Consider the following 15405-nt stretch of genomic DNA (forward strand, 5'->3'; position numbering starts at 1 on the left):
ATAATTTAGGAGTTATTTAAAGAATAAAAACTTAAAAATAATTTTACTTAAGGTGATAAATTGTTTGTTCAGAAAACAAAATACACAAAAACAATTATTAAATTACTCCAAGGGAATATATAAAGGTTTTGTATTATATATTCCTAATTTTCTTTCCAGGAGAGAATTTTAAAACTATTCCATGCCAATTTGTTTCAATCACATGTATTCTTTGGTAAATTTTTCAAAAACTGCTTTGGCATATTGATAACTTCTATCATCAAAAAACTAAATAGATCCAATGTTTTCATATTTTGTTTTTTTTTTGGCATTTAAAGTTGTAATTATTATTATGTAGTGTCATTATCATTTTAATTACAGTCGGTGATCCTTTGGGATGAATGTACATCAGCAGTTTGAATCATTTGATGAAATCTTATCACTTAGACGAAGATGTACAGAATGCTGTTCTGGCAGTTACAAATCATTCCACTGTCCTTTTTGTTCCACATCTAAATTTAAACCGGCAAAAGAATGTAAACTTTTAAGCCATCTTGAGAGTCATTGGAAGAACCGACTAGCTGTAGGAAATGGTATGTATTGGCTGGTATATTCCGAACACATACTTCTTTAACGTACTTAATATATAGTTGAGATATATAAACCAAAGGTTCTAAATGGTAAAGCTGTTGTAATCTTTTTGGCAGTATTATAAACGCCATCATGACTGACTTGTTTTTTCTTTACAAAAAGAAAAAACTATAATACTAAAATGCAATAGCTGTACTAAGATTTCAACAACTTACACCAAACTTCCATCGTGTAATTCAAAAAGTTTAAACTATAATATAATAAAGGTCTTTCCTTTCCCAAAAATGCCTCAAGGTCAAATATTTAGGTTGACCTCGACCTTTGACCTTAAATCTTGTTATGGGATAATCTCAGAAACCGTTTTACTTACAGAAGTCATGAATAGTGGAAAATGTTGTGTCATTAAAGGGCAACTTTATTATATTTTGACCGAAGAGATTTGAACTTTCCTTAAGGGGCATAACTCTCAGTGACGGTGTGCGAAAAGACATTATTAGCCATAACTATGAAACCAAAGGTCTTAGACCAATGGGGTCTTTTGCAATGATATTTGGGACCAATGACCTTGATAAAGGTCATAATGTCAAAGGTCAAGGTCATGTCCTTTTGTGTTTTTTAAGGATTTATCTGGTTTTTTTTCAAAGCTTTTCAATAAGTCTATATGAATGTATATTTTACAATATGGAAAGGACAGACCTCTCAATTGTTCGCGAACAATTGACATTTTAATTGATTGAAAATTTTGACTGAGAAAACTAATTCGTAGAACAAAACAGAAACAAAAAACGTTTAGGATACCAATTAATGTGCCTTGTGATGGTCATAACTTTAGGATAAAAATTTACCATTTCATCCATTAGAGTTTGTAGCTCGGCGTATGCGAAGTTATAAGTAAGTCTCTTGCTCATAATTACGCGATGTAGTTGCATAACTCCATATTTATATGAAAGATTCATGAGATTTGCCTTTGAACGATGCTATATATGGCAATTGATTTCAAGTAATTCGAAAATAACAAAAATATATTCTGATTTGTGAATATTAACACTTAATCGATGCAATTAACCAAAACAAAATTTTGCAGACAGAAATCAAGGAAACCACTGAATTACACGCACTTGACTTAGGACATGCACATACATAATATAGCGGGTTAAACATGTTTCTTAGCGCTCAACCCTCCCCTTAATCTGGAACAGTAGAATAACAGCACAACATATTAACACATTGTAAAATATGTTGGAAAGGGCTTGACTAGTCAGATCGACACAAAGCAGACAAAAAACCAGCTAACAAATAGAAAAAAGTCACAGAGCACTGATCTAACAGTACGCGCAGTTACTGAAAGCAAGTAAAAAAAGCTTAAATACGTAATTAACAGCCCGAGACAAACACTGCCTTATGCAATCACCAAATTTAAGTATCGACAGGATGTATAGAGATATAAGAAGATGTAGGCACATAAGTGTTCATAACTGTATACCAATACATTTTGAGTTATGTTTTAGTTTTTAGTTTTTTTTTAAATCAATGTTGGTAAAAATAATTCCTGCCTTTTATATCACATAGAATCAATCATTTCTTATCTGAAACTCCTGTCATTTTTTGTCATTTTTTTTTTTCAATTACATCACAATGCGACGAAATTTACTTATTTTTCTCACATCTTCAAATACAGCTTGGGTGTCCTGACTTTTTGACAGGATATACTTGTAATTATTACATCTAAATTTTCAGGTAAATATGTGGTTAAATGCAACCTTGAGCAGTGTTCAACTCTACAAACTGGACACTACCACTGTTCTAAATGTGATCGAATTATATCAAGAAAAGACGTAGCAGAAAGACATTTTAGGCGATGTACTTTGACTGTATTCCAAGTAACAGCCGAAACAGACTGTCATACAACAGAAACAGACGACAATGTAGCAGAAGCAGACGACCAGGTGACAGAACAGGGCGACCATGTAGCAGAAACAGACAACCATAACACAGGAACAGGCGACCATGTAGCCGAAACAGACGACCATGTAGCCGAAACAGAAGACCATGTAGCCGAAACAGACGACCATGTAGCAGAAACAGATCTCCATGGCGTCTGTGACATTACATTAGATGAGCATAATTATTAGTAAGTAGAAAATAAAACTGTATTAAAAGACAGGTGGGATTTACGCAAATGCGACAATACCTCAACAACAACTAAATACAGAAATGCCTATACTGACTTCGCATCACCGGGTGCAAAGCTATGAGTTTCAGTCGATAAACACGACATCATTGAAAGTATCAATTAACAACAGTTAGTTCTGATTGGTTGCTTTATGATATGGCTAAGATTCTATTGGCTTGAATGAGTTATAAAATAGGAACACGTTAGGAAAAGGAGAATATATTTTAAACGGATGATCAGAATCCGGATTGAATTAAATTACAGTATTGGTATTCGAGATCCTACGGAAGCTTATTAGCGACACACAACTTTTTTTTAATATTTCTTCCCATGTTTGCGTTATAACGCAAACCTTTGCGTTATAACGCAAACCTTTGCGATATAACGCAAACCTTTGCGATGTAACGCAAACCTTTGCGATATAACGCAAACCTTTGCGTTATAACGCAAACCTTTGCGAAATAACGCAAACCTTTGCGAAATAACGCAAACCCTTGCGGAATAACGCAAACCTTTGCGTTATAACGCAAACATTTTTTTTTATCTTGTTTCTGATTTAAGATTTAAAGGAAGCAGCAGTTATAAATGGAGGAGGCTGCATACATTAAAATGTATTCTCCTTTGTATTCATAACAAAGAAAAATGCTTGAATATTTAGAACATATCATTGACTATTAATGTGTAGGATAATAGATATAAGAAGATTTGGTAGGAATGGCAATGAGACAACTCTCCATCCAAGTCACAATTTCTAAAATCAAACCATTTAATAGAGGTCAAAGTACGGTCTTCAACACGGAGCCTTGGTTCACACCGAACAGCAAGCTATACAGGGCCCCAAAAATTATATACATGATAATACATGTATATATATTACAAAGAAAATTGAGTAAATTGAAGTTGTATCGAAGAATATAAAAAATCAACCCTGCTAAAATAGCTATAGCCAAATATAAATATACTTCCAAAGTAAGCTCTCGTTTGAGGATTGTGTAAGGTTGGTAAGATCCAAACAAGCTACCTTTTTGCAATAAAATGAAGATGTTTTATTATTAAAATTATGTTCTCTACATTTAAATTGCTGCCCAAGTATCTTAAAATTACTTCACTAGATTGAAATGAAAATTCCATGAATTTCTATCAAAGAATCTTGATCATATTCTGAGATTTAAAAAAAATCTTGCATCAAAATTTAAAAAAAAATGTTTCTTTATTAATAATTCATTTTAAAGCAGAAAGATCATTTTGTCTATTTGACTTGAAAGTTTCACAAATGTATGACATTAGTTTTGCTCTTTCAAATAAAATATGCCAATACAATATCTATTTTCTTGTTAAATTATATACTTTTCTGATGCACAAATCATTCTTAATTTATGTATAATTGCACTTCAAGTATTCCATTATTCCTATGCAAATTTAGTATAATGAGTTGGCCTTGTATTTATGGTTCTTTTCCTATCTACTAGTAAATCACAACCGAAATTAATGACAGACAGACATATATACAAAACTTAATGAATAATTGAAATCAAGATGTTTGCGTTATATCGCAGAGGTTTGCGTTATTTCGCAAAGGTTTGCGTTATATCGCAAAGGTTTGCGTTATAACGCAAAGGTTTGCGTCCTTTTGCAAATGTTTGCTTTATAACGCAAACATAGGAAGAAATATAAAAAAAAAAGTTGTGTGGCGCTAATACGCTTCCGTAAGACCCTATAGATGTATATGTTGCTATAGGATCACATATTGTTGGACAAGCGCTGATAGTCAAAACTGATAATCTAATATTATGCATTAATTTGCTGAGTCTGCATTACACGATTAGTTTTATTCACATTATTTCCTACGCATAATGTGTATGATATGTTAATATGATATCATAGAGTCATTACAAAATATACGAAAGGATATTTACAATTACAGCCTTTGTATGAGGTCAATATGAGGATTTTTGGACCTGAAAGAAATATATAGACTGCGGACAAAGTCCGACGTCGATATACTTCTTTCATGTCGATACATATAGATTCTACCACTGCATCGAGTGTGATACGATATTAATCCACTCGAGACAGTTTAATTTTCAAATTTAAAACGCGAGGCTCGCCGAGCGTTTTAAATATTTAGAATTTAACTGTCGAGAGTGGATAAATATCGTATTACACGAGATTTGGTGGTGGAATCTGTTTCTCTAATGATTTTCAAACAATACGCAGGCAAATTTATTCCTTCTTTTCGAATGATCTGCAAAAAGATGTGTTCTTTCTATGTGACGTCATCAGGCATGGTCGCCTTTTTTCATGCCGTCACAATAGGAAATTCAGAGGAAAGCAAGAAAATTCGACGTCATAATCGGATTCTAACCAATGAAGAACTGAGATCAAACGAACCACACGTTGATTAAATTTTTTTTATACAATGGGTGCAGAAAGGGATAAATTGACGAAGAATTAGAGAAATCCTCGTATAATCCTGGGTTACAATTGTTATATTATTATTGTCAAAAAGTCGGAAAAAGGGCAGAAATTCTTTGATTGGTTGTAACGATTGAATCACAAAGTATTAAAGTTTTAAGATTTCTACTTTTAGATATTTAAAAACAACTGTGCCATATCACTTTTCTATCTGCGGTTTTTAGTCTACCTTTGAAAATACAGTTGAACATGCAACTCTTTCTGAACGAATCAAATTAGTTCGGTGTGCAAAATGATATTAAAATACATGATAGCTTTGTACACTGGGTTTATTCCCCATTGTCTAGGGGCGTGTTTTATTGCTCTGGTGAAGAGTAAAAAAAAATGAATCTGGACCTCTTCTGGAGATATTCTGAAGAAGGAGCAATAAAACACGAATTCAATTTTGCGTCGAATATAGCAGATTTTTTTACGCTGATGACATAACTGAAGTTAACGATGATTTATTAGAAAATTCAGTTACATCAGCTCTCATTCGAAAGACATGCATGACTGTAATATTGTGCTCTGTTTTGGCATTGATGTAATTATATAATAAGTGTAAAAACAAAGAAAATTGGTTGGAATAAATCGATGTGTTCGTGACATTTTTTCTTTATGCTTTCCTTACTTAATTTAGCTAAACAAATCCGGCTTAAAGCTCCGACCATTTGATTTTCAGGAATAATCTTAAATTGTACAAGAATTTGTCAATATTTGTCTGGTATATGATTGAAAAAGACATCTTGTCTATCCATCAAAAAAATTTAAAGTAACCAAACTATTATTTTTGTATATAAAAGATACATGTTTACAAGGTATTCAAGGTCATGCGTTTCTCAGACTGTCTTTACACTAAATCCGTTGGTTGTATACTGATTGATACTTTAGTCTGGGAGAACATGATTTTTTTATTAGTTGTAATTGGCTTTGAACTAGCTTTCAGTAACTGCGAGTACTCTTATTTCGGTGGTTTGTGTCTATTGTTTTTATGTTACATGTAGTTGTTTTTGTTCCTCGTACCGATCTTTTGAGTTAAACCAATTGCAACTGATTTTTACAGTTTGTTCTTATGTTGTGTTGTTACACCACTGTCCCAGGTTAGGCGGATGGTTGAGCGCTCACAAACATGTTTAAACCTGCAACATTCTTTATGTGACTGTCCCAAGTCAGGGGCCTGCAGTTCAGTGGTTGTCATTGGTTCATGTCTGTCATATCTATTTTTCGTAAATTTTTTTTTTATAAATTAGGCCGTTAGTTTTCACGTTTGAATGACTCACATTTTTCATGTCGGGGCCTTTATAGCCGACTATACGGTATGGGTTTTTTCTCATTGTTGATTTAATCAAGCCTATAATTGCTTACATCCACTTCATTTGAACTCTGATGGATAGTTGTCTCATTGGCAATCATACCACATCTCCTTATTTTTATATTATATATCCGACTTTTAAACTCGTGTCGTCCTGAAAATGCATGAAATATTTGCCACTGGACGTTAAAAAATAAGCAAACAACAATCAATCAATTTAAACTCTTGTAAAATAAGGGGACAACCATTTGATATTTATTTTTTGAGGTGGTGGTGATGGTGGAAAGGGGGGGGTGTTGTTGTTATAGGAGGATTTTGAGTGTGAATAATTATGTTGGCCTGGTAAGAACTGGAAAAAATAAGCATGCATATAGCGACAGATTAAAATGAATAATAAATCCGAAAAAAAAAATCTTCCTGTCCCACTCCACCTCCCCAGAATATCAAATGGTCGTCCCCTTACTATTATTGTCTTGCTAGTTCTATAGTATAAAACCAATTTCTTTTTTTTTTTGCCATTTTTATACGACCGCAAAATTTTTTGCGGTCGTATATTGGTATGACGTAGGCGTCGTCGTCGTCGTCGTCCGAAGACACATTGGTTTTCGCACTCTAACTTTAGTTTAAGTGAATGGATCTCCATGAAATTTTACCATAAGGTTCAATACCACAATGACAATAACTTGTGTGTAAATGTATGGATCTCTCTGACATTGTACACAAGGTTCCATATATCAAAGGGAATTCTGGGATTGATTTTGGGGGTAATTGCCCAAAACGTTAAGGAATAAGGGGCCAAAAAGGGGCCAAAAATAAGCATTTTTCTAGTTTCATGACAATAACTTGTGTTTAAGTGTATGGATCTTTATGAAATTGTACTACAAGGTTCCATATCACAAAGGGAAAGCTGGAATTGAGTTTGGGGGTAATTGCCCAAAACGTTAAGGAATAAGGGGCCAAAAATAAGCATTTTTCTAGTTTCATGACAATAACTTGTGTTCAAGTGTATGGATCTCTCTGAAATTGTACTGCAAGGTACCATACCACAAAGGGAAGGCTGGGATTGAGTTTAGGGGTGATGAATCATAAGGGGGTTCAAAAAATTTGGGGGGGATTGTTTTTTCCTTTTTTTTCTTTAAAATTTTCCATTTTAAATTGGTTATTTCTGATTTATATATAAAAGCAAATAATAATGATATGGTTTGAATAGTTAAATTAAATTTTTTTAAGTTCTTAGACCACATTCATTCTGTGTCAGAAACCTATGCTGTGTCAAATTTTTAATTACAATCCAAATTCAGTGCTGTATCAAGCTTGAATGTTGTGTCCATACTTGCCCCAACTGTTCAGGGTTCGACATCTGCCCCAGCGGAGCATTTTATTCATCAGATATTTTCATAGGAATATCCGATGAAAAATGTGAAAAATAGACAAGAAATTTGTGATTATATATTTTATAGAACTAGCCTGTTAAAGTAAACAGATCGATTACCAGATGAGGGTTTGGATGGGGTCTACAGCTAAAATAGAGAATAATGGGCAACAAGTGCAGAATAAAGGGCAAAAAATATAAAGAATAGAGAAAAATCGGCTAAAAAATAAAGAATAGAGAATAATGGGGTGCTAAAATATAAAGAATAGAGAATAATGGACAAAATTTGTAAAGAATAGAGAAAAATGGCTTATAAAATTAAAGAATACAGAATTGAAGGACCCCCATCCAGACCCTCCCAGATTAATACTATTAGGATCAGCTATAGGGTTAAAAGGGAAAAAAAGTTCTTATAATCTATACAGTAAGGTCGCCGGCTATATTAACTTTTAGTAGGGTAGAAATCTAAGATAAGGATTGACGACTAACGTCCAGCAACAAATATTACACGCATACTCAGGACGATAATATTTTATGTTCCATAGCTAAATTCCAAATAAACTTTAAGCACACCATCTTTTGAGTCATCTGGAAACTTTTCCAAAAGATTAAGATAAGTAACCATACTCATGCACATTATCATACCTCCACCTCTACTTAATTAAATAATATACAAATAAACAGATGTAGTATGATTGCCAATGACACAACTATCCACTAGAAACTTATTGAGGTTGAGTAAAATATGTCACCGTAAGACTTTCAACAGTGCGCAAAAGCCATATCGTTTGGTAAGTTTTAAAAGATCCCGACAAAAAATTCTTTTCATCGGTACAAATGTTATCATCGAGGACTTAATCTTGAAGGTTTAAAAAAAAAAAACAAATTTGAAAATGTTCATGCCTACAACGTTAATAGAATAAATTCATAACTGAGTGGTCACTTTTTTTTGAATAATTGAAAGATTGATTAGTTGATTAGAAGTAGTTTTTATCGTGTCATCCCAAACGAGTCAGAAAAACGAGCACATAAACCAGTGTGCAAGTTTTCTCGTTTGGATTTTTTAACATTTAGTCATGTCGGTGCCTTTTAAAGCTGACTATACGGTATTGCTTTTGTTCATTATTGAAGGTCGTACGGTGACCAATATTTGCTTTGATCCACGTCAAAAAGTCTCTGGTGGATAGTTGTCTCGTTTGCAATCATACCACATCTCTTTATATTTTATATTAACTAATTAGGGTGGGAGATATAATGATGTGCCAGAGTAACCCCGACTTAAAGTATCAACTTGCGGAGTATAGTTCCAATTCTTTATGGTCCTTGTAGGTTTATAATAACGGTTTTTCGATATTTAATTTAGATACGGTAATAGTCATTGAATTCCTTTCTGCACGGACGATTTTGGCGGTCAGTATATAAAATAAATTTAAAGCATGCTTGACCAATGCAACGTTCGTTACAAGAAAGTTAGGACATAGAAGTTAGTTTTGTACACTATTTCCCACACACCTACCCCAAATAGCCTTTATATATACTACTTCCTCAGTGTATATTGACTTGTGTATTTTGAATTCGGATGCACTTAATATATATGTCTACTTGTAGATATGTTATATATGACATAATAATAATGTTATATTTAAAAATGCAAGATTGTAGCGAACGCACAACCCTATACTGTGTTTGGTTTTTTTCTACGTTATATAGTTAATGTTCCTTCCTCGTAAAGCGGCGGAGGACAAAATTGGAATAATTCATATACTTGTCCTGAATTTGCAAAACTCTAAGAAGGCTTGTCCGTAGGATCCTCCACATATTTTATACTAAAAAGATATTTAATTTTCAGCACATTCGACCAAGAACCTTCCAGAAATGAAACCCCAAAGGAAACATCAGTAACGAAGCAATGCCAAATATGTAAAAAGATTGTAACAAAAAGATGGTTTAAAAGTCATCTTAACTTGCATATGGATAAAAAAAATGACATTAACCAGACCAGACATCATCATACTGTAATAGTTGACAAATATAACGGAGTGTTTGCCTCATCAAAGAACATTTCAGGCCCCTTCAATCCTGTCCACGTGGCCAAAATAACTAGTGGACATAATGCTGGTACATTTTGCGAGGACAAAAAATGTATAGAGGCTCAACAAATAGCAAAGCGTGGTCGCAACTACTCGTTTGAATGTCCTCATGCTAGATCAAGTCACTATGCAATTCAGCAATGTGAAGAAACTTTAAACGACGCTTCATTAGAGCAAATGGTGGAAGAAAAAATACTAACACAAGACCAAGGTCATATGGTACAACAACTACAAGAACAAGCTGTATCAGAACATTTCCCGTTCTTAGTCTTCTTAAGGAATCCTAATTCAGTTTCTAAATATTTATTTTTTTCTGTATATGCCGAAAGAAGGAGATACTGGTCAAAATTAAAGAGAACGATTGTTACATTTGATACAGTAAAAAAGACTTTATCATGTCGCTGTTCTTCAGGAAAGAGAACATGCGCTCACAAAACAGCTATCAAATGGTACTTATTTCAAGAGCACAAGGACATGTTAACATCTGAATTAACGGATCTAAGTGATGAAGAAAATGATAGTGAAAATGTAAGACTTACGCAAGAAGTAACACAAAACGAAAAAAGAAAACTAGATTACATTCAAAGGCACAAAAGGTATCCGGTGACGAAAAGCATAGACATTCCGCATCTTAATGATATAACAGAGATTATTCCATCAGAGAAAACATGCGTCCAATGCAGAGACAAGCTTACCAGAGTTGTGTTGGTGAATAGACATGGTAAAGCAGTATTGAAAAACAAAGTCATACATGGTAATTGGTTTATTTTAGTTTTTTTATGAGAAAAAAATGTTTTAGGTTAAGAACAGTGTTATTTTAAAAGCACAACATTCTTGCACTATTTCAACTAACTTCTGGATCCATTTCGTTCAGTTAAATTCCTATGTCATGCCCGTTAATAAACTATCCGTTTTTTAAGTTTTACAATTTAAGTGGATGTAATTATAAAACTTCCGAATCGGTTCAATCCAAAATTTTATTGTTATTTAAACTTCGAAGTTTGTGACATTTACATACAAATCAAACTCGGCATAAAACTTAAATAAAAGTTTACACACTACAGTTGGCTGCTGCATAGGTTTAATTAATGTATCTAGTTCATGTAGATTGAATAAACTATTACCAGTACTTGCTAACTGCCTTCAGGAAAATTCACTGGATCTATTATACATTTCAGATATTTCAGTTTACAATAAAGTGTGCTCTAAATGCGGAATGGAGTATAGGTATCAAGAATGGAGTGACGGTCTTCACAATTACGATGATTCAACATTCATTGGGTTTGATGCTTGTCATCTAATTAGAGCTGGCTTACAGGTATAGCTAAAGATCTGTTCAAACGCATAAACATTGTCAACCAGTTTTGAGAGAATACCGCGTGACATATGTTTTAGCCAATACACCTGATTGCATTTTACACACTAAAAACAAATTGTTGTAATTAACGTTTTCCACAAAACAGGAAAAAATCACCCCACATCACATATAATGCCAAACATATCATGAATCACAATAAATAGAAATCTAAATATACATTATGATTTTTTTTCTTCGAAAAAACAACATTCCTGATGACTTAATATTTTATTGAATTTGTGCACTGTGCATGCATGCAATGAAACATTAGCGGATGTTTCGTTGTGTTAAATAAAACTTTTATTCACTGTTTTGTAGCGACAAAACGCATTTTTATGAACCCTTAATAGTATATTTACCAATTCCGTAATTGCTCCTGTATTCTGAAATTTATTTGTATGATCGAATATTTTGAGAATTTTACCTTTTCAAAAATATAATTCTAAATTTTGTTTTCAAGTAAAGAACTAACTTTTATTTTAATTTTTTATTACCTCAAGTCAGCCCCTGTTAAAAGTTTAAGTTCCTAGAATGATAAGGTTAAAGCGAATGAAACATTTATCTATATTGAAATGTTTTAATTACATGCAAGTTTAAATGCAATGGCAAAATGTAAAGTGGCAAGTGTTGTAGAGCAATCTTCTATTTAAGAGTTAAAGTCTCTTCTAAATTCATCAAATGACAATAACTTGCGGTATGCGTTAAAAAATAATTATTGGAGGATACGGTCAGTCACATGAGTAATAGTATTGATGAAAGCCTGACACATATAGGACGATAATTTGTGAAGGCGTGACAAATAAATCTCATAGTATCCAATCAGCTTTCATATCATAAAGGACAGAAACTTCAAACGTTCGGTAATTATTAAATACTAGTACACATTCTGTTTCGACCTAAATATGATTCATAATTATTGTAGTTTTTTAAGCTATAATTCAGCTTTTAAAAAAATACGTGATTGAATTTAAGAAAATCTAGAAATAGTTTGATAATTTAAGTAATACTAAGAATATGTTAATTATTGCACTTGATGTGCAACATAACATTGAACATGACATCAAATGCTCATTTTTCCCATTTAGGTACTGACGCTTTAACGTCAGAAAATCCGAAATTGAAATCAATTTATATCCAACACAAGTCGGCTGTGTTTTTTATCGTCATCTTTTGTTTTGATATACACTACGAGCAGTTAGCAGGGATTCCTGTTTTTATACGACCGCAAAAATTAAAAATTTTTTGGTCGTATATTGGTATGACGTTGGCGTCGTCGTCGTCGTCGTCCGAAGACACATTGGTTTTCGCACTCTAACTTTAGTTTAAGTGAATGGATCTCCATGAAATTTTACCATAAGGTTCAATACCACAAAAGGAAGGTTGGGATTGATTTTGGGGGTTATGGTACCAACAGTTAAGGAATTAGGGGCCAAAAAGGGGCCAAAAATAAGCATTTTTGTAACTTCCAGACATAACTTGTGTGTTAGTGTATGGATCTCTCTGACATTGTACCACAAGGTTCCATATCACAAAGGGAATGCTGGAATTGATTTTGGGGGTAATTGCCACCAAATTTTAGGAATTAGGGGCCAAAAAGGGGCAAAAAACAAGCATTTTTCTAGTTTTATGACAATAACTTGTGTGTAAATGTATGGATCTCTCTGACATTGTTGTGCAAGGTTCCATATATCAAAGGGAATTCTGGGATTGATTTTGGGGGTAATTGCCCAAAACGTAAAAGAATAAGGGGCCAAAAATAGCATTTTTCTAGTTTCCAGACAATTACTTGTGTTCAAGTGTATGGATCTCTCTGAAATTGTACTGCAAGGTACCACACCACAAAGGGAAGGCTGGGATTGATTTTGGGGGTAATTGCCCTAAACGTTTAGGAATTTGGGGCCAAAAAGGGGCCTAAAAACAAGCCTTTTTCTAGTTTCCAGACAATAATTTGTGTTCAAGTGTATGGATCTCTCTGAAATTGTACTGCAAGGTACCATACCACAAAGGGAAGTCTGGGATTGAGTTTGGGGGTGATGAATCATAAGGGGGTTCAAAAAATTTAGGGGAGGGATTTTTTTTTTCTTTAAAATTTTCCATTTTATAAATGGGTTATTTCTGATTTATATATAAAAGCAAATAATAATGATATGGTTTGAATAGGTAAAATAAAAAATTTTAAGTTCTTAGACCACATTCATTCTGTGTCAGAAACCTATGCTGTGTCAAATATTTAATCACAATCCAAATTCAGTACTGTATCAAGCTTGAATGTTGTGTCCATACTTGCCCCAACTGTTCAGGGTTCGACCTCTGCGGTCGTATCAAGCTGCGCCCAGCGGAGCATTTTATTAATCTTTATAAAAATAAGAAGAAGTGGTATGATAGCCAAGGAGAAAACTTTCCACCAGGGACCAAAATGATATAAATGTAAGCAACTATAGGTCACCATACGACCTTCGTCAATGAACAAAACCAATGCCGCATAGAAAGCTATCAAATGCCCCGAAATGAATTGTAAAATAATTCAAACGAGAAAACTAACGGCCTGATTTATGTACAAAAGAATTTACGAAAAACAAATATGATATACAGCAACCAACGACAACCACTGATTTACAGGTTTCAGACTTGGGACAGGCAAATACAGAATGTGGCAGGGTTAAACATGTTTGCGGGCACCCAACCCAATTATTTATATATAAAACATCCAAAGAATTTTTTACACTCCAAAATAGTTTATTTCATTTCTTTCATATGCTTTTTCACAAATGATAATGATTTCTTTGATAGTAGTAAGGGAACTAGTTAAAAGAATTGAAAGATTGGTGGTAGAACACCTACTAGAGACCGAGATGAAACAATATTTAATGTAATTTAAGTAACCAATTTAAATAGGGACCTTCAAATGATCAGAGGAGGCCTTAAGCTGAAACGTGGTTATGATATGATTGTTTACTATTTGAATCACTGTGGAGCACATGGACCTGGATGTAGAAGAATTTATTAAGTCGACTTATTTTGCAGTTTTCTATTAAGATGATGGATCACGAAACAGAAAGTTTGATTGAAATATTTAATAAGGAAATGTTTACTCTTCTTATAGAATCATGTGGCAATTAGTAGAACGATAAACATGCTGGCAGATACACTAGACGAAAATCTGAGGCTTCATGACCTAACGAATGCTTATTTGATGTTTGAAGCACTAACTGAGCATTCATATTCTTTCTACTGCTATCTGTGTGGCTTCTATCCGACAACGATTGTGATGGACGGTATACGAAAGACTTGTTTTCGACATGCCGGTTGGTATAAGTATTAGTTATCCATATATATATATATGATATAATTGTGTTCACACAAATTTTAAAAAGTCCCCTGATTTAGTCTAGGTCGGCTTTCACGTTTTTGTGATTATCGTTTTAAAGCATGCGGTTCGAAGAATAAATCCTTCACTTTATACAATTTGTCACACTTGATCCATTCTAGACAACCTTCTAGACAACCTTTTGCCTTACAGTTACGCAAATTTGATTGACTTCCTTTATTCTGTGTCACGTATATTCTTCTAACTTTGATATAACAAACCAAAGAAGGATATAATTACAAATCACTGCATATTACTAACTTGCTATACGTCCTTAATTAATATCATTACACACAATATTTCCTAAATGAAAATAACTATAAGATCTCCAACAATGTTCTCGAGATACAACATGAATTGGAGTAAAAGCTTTATATTTATTTATTTACACCATGCAGAAGAAATAGGTAGTAAAATAATAAAACAAAAGTATGTTTTTGGTTTCCCACCTTCATATTAAAATGTTGTTTAAATTCACTTGCAATGACATTTAAGGAACAAGTGAGTTGACAGAATAGTTATACACCAATACTCCAGTCGCAGATATTTTAATCATTCCCTTGAATATGTCTTTGCTTAATTTTTGAGGCTTAGCTTCTCAGACTTGCAGTAGAAATAATTTAACGATTTGATTGCATTGTCATGTCTGGTACAGTTTCAGATATGGTTGCACCGGCAGATTTTACAGAATTACCCGAAACAGTTGATAT

The sequence above is a fragment of the Mytilus californianus genome, unplaced genomic scaffold (assembly GCF_021869535.1).
Source record: "Mytilus californianus isolate M0D057914Y unplaced genomic scaffold, xbMytCali1.0.p SCAF_2, whole genome shotgun sequence".
In the NCBI taxonomy this organism is placed as follows: Eukaryota; Metazoa; Mollusca; class Bivalvia; order Mytilida; family Mytilidae; genus Mytilus; species Mytilus californianus.